The sequence below is a fragment of the Cyprinodon tularosa genome, unplaced genomic scaffold (genome assembly GCF_016077235.1).
Source record: "Cyprinodon tularosa strain WSP-4 unplaced genomic scaffold, ASM1607723v1 ctg422, whole genome shotgun sequence".
Lineage (NCBI taxonomy): Eukaryota > Metazoa > Chordata > Actinopteri > Cyprinodontiformes > Cyprinodontidae > Cyprinodon > Cyprinodon tularosa.
In genome coordinates this window covers 666,861-679,223 of record NW_024039144.1, presented here as the reverse complement: position 1 = coordinate 679,223, position 12,363 = coordinate 666,861, and the positions used below count along the sequence as shown (strand labels likewise).

Below are 12,363 nucleotides of genomic sequence, written 5' to 3'. Positions count from 1 at the left end.
AAGAACAATAATTTTACTTTATTTTGTAGTATTTTATCTCTGACATTTGACCCAAGTCTTTAGAAAAATAACTTAGATAATTCTCTTTAAACATATGAACATTTATTCTTTGTTTATTAGATGTTAAAATAAGCTTTTTCTATCTTCTGGTTAATTGCAATAAATAAAAATACAAGTTTATTCAAAGTTGTAAATAAAGTCTTGTCATTAGGTTTTATAGATAGACAGACACAACACTGGAAAAATTATCTAGAAATGAGTAAAAATGTCTTAAATTAAGTGCATTTACCCTTAATTTGAGTAGGTAAATGAGATAGTTTGCCAATGGAATGAGTATTTTTACTCTTAAAATAAGATAATTAGATCATATGCACTTGAAATAAGTCAATGCAATTGTGTTTTCTTATTTCAAACGTAAATTGTCTTGTTCCATTGGCAAAATGTCTCTTTTGTCTCCCTAATCCAAGAACAAATGCACATATTTTAAGGAAAAAATGACTTATCTAGATTTAAATTTTTTCCAATGAACCACGTTACAAACATAAACAAAGTTAAGAGACTATAATACAAGGTAGTTAAAACCTCAACAAATATCTAGCTTGTCTCCATGGTTTGATAAAAGGATGCAAATTTAGCTCAGCATCAAATTAAGAAGCACTTTTAATAAAAATACTGCAAAAATTTCTTTTTTAAATACCTGCTAAAGTTAGGAGCAAAATAAAGTTAAACTAAATTATTTATTATCTGAAAAAGTGTCTTAAACAGAAGACTGAATGATCCTTCATAATTTAAATGGAAGTTCTGAAGGTCTTGATCCCGTAGAATTTATCCTGTAACAAAAAAAAGACAAAAAACAAAAACAAATGAAGATTAATAAAGTATAGTTTTCATTCCATATTTGAGAACATGCTTCCTTAAAAATTGTGTCTGTGGAAAAAAAAAAAAAAAAGTTATCTACAAAAAAGCCACTGATCAAATTTGAGCGTTACGAAACTTTTTATTTGTTTAAAACTCTGCCAAGAAAGATTTTCATTTAAATTTTAATCAGAGCACAAAACTTTTAGAATTCTTTTCTTAAAGTCTTCAGTGACACATAACAGGAAAATACTGCTCAGATTTTCTAAAGTTCAGACTTACATGTCCATGCTCTGATGCACATTCCACAGAAAGCCACAACACTGGAGATTTGCAACGCCCTGCCACATTCTGCGCTCATAAGACAGTCCCTGGTCCTCAAGCAGCACTTTGGACAGCCTCCACCCTCTGAGCTTTTGTCATCTTTGTCCTCGTGTTTCTTCGGCTGAGTTGTCCTTGTCTCCTTAGGCTCATAATCCCAGTCCTCACTCTCACCTCGTCCCATGATGCTTGTTTAAGTTGGCAAAATATCTTTTCGTTGCAAACAAAAACAAAGGGATACAGGGTAAGTTTATAAAATTGATATCAAGCTCATGTTCTGATTTGAGCACACTAAAGCTCTATAAAGCAGGTTAAGAGTGAAGCAACACCTACACTAAATCTGATATCGCCACTCCCTCCTACTCTGGAGTTTTGTTTTTACTTTTCTTGTCGAACTGGTTTTCTTACTGCTGCTGGTGTTTGTTTTGCAAAAGTTCTTACCTTCTACTGCAGGAATCTCAGGCATAAGAAAAAAGTATAATCTAATCTCCAAATAACTGCTAGGTTAAGGGAAAATGTATAATTTCAATAGGAACTTCAGGCTGGGTGCCATATTTGAGTTGGATTCAATTATATACAATCTTTTTTCCAAAACAACACTGCAAAAAAGGAAAATCTATACAACTTTAATAAACTTGAATTCAGCATTTTGGTCTTATTACACTTGTTTTTCAATGTATTTTCTTAGTAAGACTGAATATTGTTAAGATTATTTGACTTGTTTTGAGGAAATTCATTTTTTTAATCCTAACTAGATAATACAACTAATTCTGAGCAGCTTTTCTCTTCTTAAAATAGCACACATTGCGGACTGACCGTGTAGTTCGCTTAATTCTGTGACATTTCTGCTAAAATATGAATAAATAAAACGTTTTGAAGTTTTTCCCATACTTTCACTACACAACAAAAAATGCCTTCTAAAAAATAAGAAAAAAATATAGTGTTTTAAGTGAATTATTGCTTATTTTTAGCAAAATAATCTGCCAGTGCAGCAAGCACATGAGACTTGGTAAGAATTTTTAAAACAAGAACATAATATCCGAGTAGTAAGAATAAAAAAAAACTTAAATCAAGTATAAAAATCTATTTTTTCTTTTACTCGTTAAGAATTTTTCTCTTTCATTTATTAGTCATTATTGCTTAGAATTAAATGTCCTCTAACCAATTATTGCTCAAAACAAGCATACAACAGGCTTAAAAACAAGGCAAATGTACTTGATACCAGTTCATTTAAAGGCTTTAAACTAGTCTGTTTTTCTTAGCTAGAATTAATGCAATCAGATTTAATTAGCTGGAATATCTTAATGAGATGGGGTCAGTTCTTAAAACAGGGTAATATGGATTGTTTTATTGTCTTGAAAAAAGTAAAAATGTACTCACAGTCTAAATGTTAACACGACTCAGTCCGCAATGTGAGCTATTTTAAGAAGAAAAAAGCTGCTCAGAATTAGTTGTATTATCTAGTTAGGATGAAAAAAAAGAATTTCCTTAAAACAAGTCAAATAATCGTAACAATATTCAGTCTTACTAAGAAAATATATTGAAAAACTCGTGTAATAAGACCAAAATGCTGAATTCAAATTTATTAAACTTGTATAGATTTTCCTTTTTTGCAGTGTGCACCTAAATAATTAAATTAATTCTAGCTAAGAAAAACAGACTAGTTTTAAGCCTTTAAATAAACTGGTATCAAGTACATTTGCTTTGTTTTTAAGCCTGTTGTATGCTTGTTTTGAGCAATAATTGGTTAGAGGACATTTATTTCTAAGCAATAATGACTAATAAATGAGAATACATTGCTTAAATCTTAATGAGTAAAAGAAAAAATAGATTTTTCTACTTGATTTAAGTTTTTTTGGACGCTTACTACTTGGATATTATGTTCTTGTTTTAAGAAATCTTACCAAGTCTCATTTGCTTGATGTACTGGCAGATTATTTTGCTAAAAATAAGCAATAATTCACTTAAAACACTATATTTCTTTCTTATTATTTAGAAGGCATTTTTTGTTGTGAACCACATCTGAAATAAGATTAAGATTATCTATCCTTTATTTTCATAGCCCATATAGGAGGTTTAAGTGTCAAAAAGAAATGCGCAGAGATAGGAAATAGAAGCTGTGAATGTTGTTACCAAAATTGTTAATAAAGGACAAACTATTTTATCAGCCTGTTTTTGAACAGTGCCCATCAAATAATTATCATTTTATTGTTCATTTGTTCTGTGGAGTTTTTAAACTCAGCTTTGCTTATTATTGAGTTAGCCCCCATTCTGCTGTGAAAACAAGCTGATCTAGCTCCCTGAAGGGGTGTCGTTGTATCTGTCACAAAGACATTAAGAAGTTTGCTGATATTACTGTAAAATCATGGCTACAATCAGCCACATCAGGAGTGAAGTTTGGAAAGTCAGTGAATCAATAAACTCATCTGGGTTTTCTTAGATAGAAAACCTTTCTCCAATCTGTCTGTAGCATCTGATCCGACTGTCTCTGTAAAGTGCCTTGAGATGATGTGGGGCAAATTGTAGCTAAATAAATAAACTGAACCAAATTGAAACATGAAGGTATTTCTGTTACAAAACATTCTATAAGGTTACATGTGTGCTTCACTAGATAAAAATAAGAGAATTAATAGGCCAACAAAAAAATAAAATAAAAAATGCCTAAAGAAAAAAGCATAAATTAGCACAGCCGCTGTTTTTTAACCCATGGGAGTGTCTAGGCTGCTGTTGTAATGGTGGATAGTAGCCGTATTTTCGCAGTATGAGGCTGTGAATTTTAAAGCGTCCTATGCGTTCTGTGGATGTAGAAGCCATTCGAAATGGTCCTTCCCAGTCAAACAGCCAATTTCCAGCCAGTGAAATGACCCCCTCCTTCTACTGGGCGTGCATATTTTTTACTCTGACTCCACACTTTCACTGAATTGCAGGGTCTGACCAGGAGATGATGCTTCTCTTTAGATTTTAATGTCCTCTAATCATAATGTCGGGTTCATAAAAATGTAGGTTTTTGCAAAAGAAGAACTGAAATACACAATTATGGATACAATTCCTGCAGAAAGGAGAGACAGTTGAACCCCAGACTCAAACGTGCTGTCTCCCACTGGACCTCCTCCGCAGAGCGTTTATTAACAGAACATGACGCATGGTTACAAACAGAGTATTGTTCTGACAGAACAATTGATCAGTTCATGAAGATAGAATGCTCCATCAGAATGACAAGGCAGGATGGTCTCCTGACTGAATCATGAGACAGGAGTGGAGCATCCCCTCGCAAAAATGTTTCATAAGCACACATTAATTTTATAATCATCATTGAGTAAAATTAACACATAACAAAAATAATATTTTAGTACAAAGATTGATGTTTAAAAATGGATTCTTAGAAGACCAGCCAAAGGCCCATCAAGGAAAGTGGGGAAATTTTGAATGGCTACTACTGTACACTGGAAAAAAATCAAAGTCTAAATAAGTAATTTTTTCTTAAAATAAGTGTATTTGTTCTTGGATTGAGGAGGTAAAAGTCATTTTGCCAATGGAACAAGAGAATTTACATTTAAAATAAGAAAACACAATTGCATTGTTTTATTTTAAGTGCATTTTATCTAATTATCTTATTCTAAAAGTAAAAATACTCTTTACATTGGCAAACTATCTCATTTACCTACTCAAATACATTTAATTTAAGACATTTTTACTTATTTGTAGATCGTTTTTCTAGTGTAATAGGTTAAAGAACAAAATACATCAAACTCAACAGGAGGAGCAGAACTCAAACATAATAATCTTCTAATCGGAATAAAAAATAAATAAACATAAGACTGGAACACCTTTAATTGTGTTCCAACTTTTCTTTACCTGCCATTGTTATGGAATTCTCAAGTCCTTTTTGCTGTTTACTTGAATTTAATTAATGTAAACACTGCAAAAAATAGAAATCTCAATAAGTTATTTTTTCTTAAAATAAGTGCGTTTTTCCTTGATTTGAGGAGGTAAGTAAGACACTTTGCCAATGGAACAAGACAATTTCCTTTTAAAATAAGAAAAAACTATTTTATCGTCTTATTTCAAGTAAATATTATCTAACTATCTTATTTTAAGAGTGAAAATACTCATTCCATTGGCAGATCATCTTATTTACCTGCTCAAATTAGGGCTAAATATACTTAATTTAAGCCATTTTTTACTTATTTCTGGATTGTTTTTGCAGTGAAGCACTGGGAAAAAAACTCGAAATAAGTAAAAATGTCATAAATTAACTGTATTTACCCTTAATTTAAGCAGGTAAATGAGGTAGTTTGCCAATGGAATGAGTATTTTTCCTCTTAAAATAAGATAATTAGATAATATGCACTTGAAATAAGACAATGCAATTATGTTTTCTTATTTTAAGTGTAAATTGTCTTGTTCCATTGGCAAAATGCCTCTTTTGCCTCCTCAATCCAAGAAAAATTCACAAATTTTAAGAAAAAATTACTTATGTAGATTTAGATTTTTTCCAGTGTACATTGTTTGGGTATTGAGCTGTACTATACAAAAGAACTTTTCTTAACTTATGTATTTTTATATCTAATCAGGTCATTTTCAAGGAAGCTTGAAAGCTGGTTACATAACTTGAACTTGTTTTTGACACCTGTTGAAAAATGTTTACGTAACTCTTCCTTCACAAACGTACAAGTAAACATTGACCGTTAAACGAGAATATTCTCCCACCGCAGTGAGTCCTTAGCTGTACAATCTCATCTCAATTTCTTTTATGAACTCTCTATTGAGTGAAGTCACATCGATTTGACATATTAACAATCCTTCTACACTGACGATCATTCCGGCTGCCAGAGGTTGAAGCCTTCTGTTTCACCTGTCAGATACTATCGCTCCCCACAGATATTATCAGGTATTAAGTGATAACCCTGATGGTGAAATAACAACTTATTCGGTACCATCCAGTGGGCTCCTCATTTATTAACACTGACAGTAAATTAGATTGCTGGCATCCGGAGGGGATCCTGGCATTTTCAATGCACCTTCCTGCTTTAAAAACTTCACTGGGTTTCAATCATAAGTAATGAAATTCCATAACCCTCCTCAGCTATGAAAGTGAGCTGGAAAGGAAGTGAAAGAAAGAGCCATTAAGAGGAGAGGAAAGAGTAATGGTCTTACCCTTTTGCTTCGAGAGGTTTCTCTCGTCAGTTTAAATTTGCCTTTCTTTCAGGACTTTTTCTTCTGAAGTGTTGAGCCTAGGAAAGATATGTTGACGTGTCAGGGCTCACATGACTACAGCAGGTGTGTCCTCTCGCTTAACAGGTGTGTCCAAGCTGACTGTGCTGAAATAACTGGATAAACCTGTTTGTTTTTCAATTACTTTTAATGGTTTTATCAAATGGGTGTGCTGGGAATCAGTGAGCCCCTTTGCAAGTTTAAATATTTGGTTCCTTTTTGTTTCTGTTTTTGAGTCGTACAAAAAAAATCTATATATATATTCCAATGTAGTTAAATTACAGCGTAGTTTTCTTTCTGCATAGTTATGCATGTTGATGAATAGAAGGATAGGTTATCACAAGGTGGTAATAAATGCATTTTATTTCATTATTTATTTTTCTTAGTAAAATAGAGACTTATCTTACTTTATTTTGGTATGAATTAACATTCTGTTGTTGCATTTAATGTAGTTTGAGTAATTATCAGATTCTTTATTTGATTCAAATGCAAACCTAGTTTCCATTGTCATAGATGAATAACGATATATCTTTAGCGATAGTTTCAAGATGTTGCTTTATTGTATATCTCGTACCATGTCTTTCGGTTGTGCTGTTCTTTTTTCATGTCGTTACAGGTGATGAAGCAGACTGAAAATGTTTTGTCATTGTCTCCTTTCTATCTCTTCTTTCTTTCATCTTTTCTCTTTTTTTTCCCTCCCTGCATTATTATAATAAAGCAATTTATATGCATGAAACAAGTGGAGCGATATGGCAATTGCCGTACTGCTCCACTTGTGAAAGTAAAATCTGTTGGGCTCTTTTTGGCATCAAGACAATTATTCTTATTGCCACATTGCCAGACAGGACACTGTAAAAAAAAAAAAAAAAAAAAAAAAAAAAAAAAGAATAACGATAGTTCAGTGGGTGAAATGGACAAACAGAGAATTTCAAACTCAATCAACACCTCCTTTCTATGCAAATCTCACAATTCAAAACTTTCACCAGAAAACGGGCGAATCCTAACGAAGCACCGAGTTGACGTAAACGACATAGGTTGACGACATACAGACCAACCCACTGGTTCACTGGACCAAGAACATGAATAGAGGAAGATGGAAGACAGCAGTTTAGCCATTGAGCCTACAGTTGGGTTTACTGCTACAAGAATTACAAAGCAGGCCGTTTTTCTATTAAAAATTTGCCAGAACCACGGGCGTAAATGCAGTTTCCCAGGCTGAAACAGAGATATTGAATTGTTTTTGTCTATCAGAAGATCCCTGCAAAGTTTGATGCTCAGTTGTTCATCTACTCTAAGCATTTAGTCAAAGCTTTCACAGTTTTAATGTTTCAGTGAGTGAGTGCTTGTTGCTATGATGCGTCTTTGCTCAGCAGCCTCACTCGTTGTAAACCAACCAATCAGAGCACAGCTCATCTAAATATTCATGATCACACCATAAAAGGAAGAAAACCTGTCGTTTCATTCTAGGGCTTTTAACCAGGCTGCATTAGGGCTCATAGGACAGCAAATATGCCATTTTCAGCCCAACCAATGTTACACACCCTAATCAGAGACCTGAAGGACCAGCACCAAATATATAGAATCACCCTTTTAAATGTATGTGGCAACGGATAACTACTTGAAAGTTTGGGCTGTGAAGCTCAGGCTCTATAAGTTGATACAACTATAATGATAATGTTATGAAATGGTTATTTGCATATTCCTATTTTACACTTTGTTTTTCCAGAAAAAAAGTACAAAACAAAAAATAAAATAAAATAAATTTGAACGGGTCAGCATTCTATGGTTGCTCATCATCAATGACATTACAGGTACAGAAAAGACAAAGCCTTGGTCTCTCCAAAGACTTGATATAAACTAAGATAGTTTTAACATTTTAAATGATGGTATTATTGAAATTAATCATTGCACTGTACCACGATAATAAGATTATTACCACAAAGAATAGCGATCAGTTTAATATTTACAGAGAGCAGGCATTAATGGACTGAATTTAACTCTACCCTTCACTTTTAAGTCTTGTTTTCAAATTGAAGAATCGGAATTTTGAAGATTTTAGTCTAACAACAACTTAATTGTTGTTACTTTAGATAACTGTTATTGCAAATTGTAAATCCCTTTATTGTCCCACAATATGGAAATTCGCATTTAACCCATACCCTTGGGGAGCCGTGGGCTGCCATCGTTCGGCACCCGGGGAGCAGTGGGGGGTTAAGCATGTTGCTCTGGAACCTAGAGTGGAGGCTATGGGGATAAAAACTGATACTTGCAACCTTCTCAGAGCACAAGCACACTGCTTCAACCAGTAGGCCAACACTCCCCCAAGATTTGTGGACTGTGTTGCAGACCGATGTCAATTATGTAAAGAGATCGTTTCCCCCTGACGTCACATCCCTGCGACAGAGATTTCTGAAGCGGCTGACCCCCATTCAACTTTTTCTTGCCTGTGGCTTCAGGGCCTCAAAAGGGGAGTCATATGACGTTTTTTAGCTGTGGCTACACACGTAGCCACCAAATCCCCTCTGGAGAAGAGTGTGTGCTCGCTGGACTGAGCCAGACTACATGCTGCCTACAATTCAGAAAGAGCTGGACGTAGCATCTTCTTTTTCCTGCGTTTCAAACCAGGTTGAACACAATGTTTTATGAACCCACCCACTGAAGCAGATGAGAAAACTATCTAGTTCTGATCGACCCAAGTTGCCCACATAACAGCCGGGTTAGATTACAGTTTGCCAAGGAGCTGCTATAAGCAGCTGACCTGTGCCACACTGGTTCTGCCGCTGCCTTTAACTGTGAAAATGCTGGACTGTGACCCTGTCAGGTGTGTTTGTGTTTCTGTGTTTGTCTCCCTTCCTCCACCAGGAGGTGCCTGGTTCTGGTTCGCCTCCCCACACACCTGCAGAGGGTTACCCCGTTAACTGAGCGCTCTTAAGCTGCTGAGTGCCACTACCTCAACGCCAGAGTGTTTGCCAGTTTTGGGTACTCTAGCCAAGCTGGGTTTTGCTGAGTCAAACTGAGTTCTTGTCAACCTTAGTCTTAATCTTGTTTTTTTGTCTTTGCCTCTCGGCAGGAAGTCATCCTGCAAACTGGATGTTTCTGACCTTCTCTCCCTGGAAGGATCATCTGAGCTTAAAACTGAGCTGGGGATTTAAACTGGATGTTTGAAACCACTTCCCCTCCAGAGATCGTTTGAGCTTCACACTGAGCAAGGGATTAATCTCCACTACGACCCGTTCAAGTACCGCAGTAAATCTGAGTGACAGTCAGCTTCTCCGTTCACCTACAAACAACCGTATTCTGGGTAAACCCTGTTTTGCCCTCCACCGAATCAGACAAACACTGGAAGTTCAAGAACCAAATTTCCTACTGAGCCTGAACTAACCAATGTGTCTTCCCCTCACTTTTCAGTTCCGGATGAGCAGTGTTCAGAGCAACTCTTAATTCAGCATTATCTCTTCAATAAACCTTTTAAACCTTTCCCCTTGTTTCTCTGAATTGGTTTCTCTGCATGTGGGTCCGAGCTCTAGATAAAATCATGACAGACCCACTGTTTCAGCTTCTGTTTGGAGCTGTGCTGCTGTTGTCTGAGCTGCCGCTACAAGCTACCCACCATAGTTTAAAGAGGACGCCCTTGCTAAAGCTGCTGTAAGTGATGAAATTAAGCCCTGTTGATCTGCCTCTGTTTGCATCAGGATAACCCAAATCTCTCTGAGAGCTGCCTGTTGGATAAGCAAATGTGTTCCTGAACCAAACCAAGTCAAAATGAACCAAAACCTTGTCTCCTCCATTCCACTTAGCCGACAAATAAACCTCCTTTCCCCTATTTTTCATTTTAAATACTCTGCTTGGGTGACAAATAGGTAGAAGAGATATTTTTACATGTGTTTTTTGTATTTTATCTGAAAGAAGCTTTCTGATTCAAGTCCTGATAAGGGTTAAGTAAAGGTTGTGAACTGAATACAAATGCTTGCTGAGCCTGACTGAAAGATCCAAGTTGTGTGATTCTTTGAAGAGTTAGGCTACTATGGTTAGACTGGCTAGCATTGTTAGTTCCAAGCTACCTCATAGCCGTCCCTTTTTTATGAGTTTTCTAACCCTGCTGTTCTAGCTGGCTGCCTCAAAACCGGTTATGCCAGATGAACTAACCCATCCTTACCAGCGTCACTATATTTAATGCATTCCTGAGTCATCGTACATTTCTTACTGTAAAATTTTGCTGTTTGGATTGCATTCAATATCTCTGCGTCAGAGTTATAACATTTATCTGCTGCTATTTAAAAAGACACCATTAATGTACTGAGCCTTAAACCTTAATATTCTTAGAGACTCTTGAACAAACTCCCGAAACCATTTTCCCCATTTTTATTTCCCTTTACATTTCCTTATTTTCAGTAGTGGTTAGTATTTGCAAAGTTATTAGATAAAATGATGATGTGATTGAATTATTAACTAATTAAGGTTCCCAGTGACAGCGCACCGTCAGTATGTGGAGGTCAGAGTGGCTCCAACGGAGAAATAATATTTGAAGGCAGGATGGTAATCTGGATGAATTGACTGCACAGATTAAATTTTCAGGTGGACTTTCTCACTTAAAAACATATTAAAACTACTTTTAACCCACTGATCACAGCAGATATAGCTGCCCAACGTCCAGGTTACCACTTTTAATGTTTTTTGTTGCCCAGATTGTGTTCGCTGTGAACGCACCATAGGGGTTCAGGACTGGTACAACCAAAAACCTCCCCCTCTGACCATGCACTTCAGAGTCATGTGAGCAAACCTTTGAAAAACTTTCATTCAGCCTCACTTCCAAGATTACTGACTAGTACTCTCTTCGGGTGTTCCCCTCCATTTTCCATGGTGGTTTCTACATTTTCAACAACTTAAATAATTCTGTTAAGTCTACATGAGTCTCCTGGTATTGCTTTCTGGAAGAGGAGAAAGATTGAACCGTATTGTTTGATATCCATGAAAAATATTACGGTACATGAAAATTGTGCCTTTTTCAAGAAAATCACATCCATTTATCCTTCCTTGTTTTGTCAGGCTTATCTGGTGCCTATCTCCTAGCCTCGTGAGACCATCCTGATCTCGCGAGCTTTTAAGGTTTCACTCGCAGATCAGTCTGGCTACTTTCCGTTAAAGAAAATTTGGAGCCGTTCGCCAAACGAACGTCCAATCAGCGTTGGCTTTGAGGCGGGTTGAGGTGTGACGCAACGAGAAGCGCAACAGTTCAGTCTAAAGAACATGGGGGCTTCAGCCGATGAAACTAGCGTTAGCGTGGCTATCGAGCAAGTTTTATCGGAATTACAGAGTATTTCTTCACTGAAAGAAGAGCAAAACACTGCTCTGGAGGCTTTTCTCAGAGATGTTTTTGCTCTTCTCCCGACTGGTTTCGTCAAGAGTAGCCTGGCTTGTGGTTGTGTTTTAATTGTCGCTCGTTAGTACGTCATATGCTTCGTTGATCTGATTGGTTTATTTGGCCCGTCTATCACCAACATAGACCAATCAGCTAACCAGTACTTTTGCCCCTTCCCAAAATTACTTCAACGGAAGATTTCCAGATGGATATGCGGAGCAAATCCATCTGGCGGAGTCAGGTTACCTATCTCCAGCTATCTATGGGTGAGAGGCGGGGTCCACCCTGGAGAGGTCACCAGTCCATCACAGGGCAATACAGAGACAAACAGGACAAATGACGATTTAGACACCCTCACACCTAAGGAGGATTTAGAGAAGATTTTGGACTGTGGGAGGAAGCCGGAGTACCCGGAGAGAACCCACGCATGCTCAGGGAGAACATGTAAACTCCATGCATTGAGGGGGAAATCGAACCCAGAACCCTCTAACTGCAAGGCAGAAGTGCTACCCACTGCTCCACTGAGCAGCCGCTCAAGAAAAAACATTCTACATTATTCTATTATATTTTATCTGACATTTGACCCAGGTTTTGGGAAAAAATAACAAAGAAAA

General features: G+C 36.4%; 1 long non-coding RNA gene across 1 annotated transcript; it reads right to left on the bottom strand.

The window, feature by feature from the left end:
* Positions 1-500: 500 nt before the first annotated feature.
* LOC119792573 lies at positions 501-6,468 on the bottom strand. Its single transcript, XR_005282002.1, has 3 exons — positions 6,334-6,468; positions 1,138-1,386; positions 501-830 (listed from the first exon to the last, which is right to left on the bottom strand). It is a non-coding gene; the product is annotated as an uncharacterized LOC119792573 (long non-coding RNA).
* Between the last annotated feature and the right edge of the window lie 5,895 nt (positions 6,469-12,363).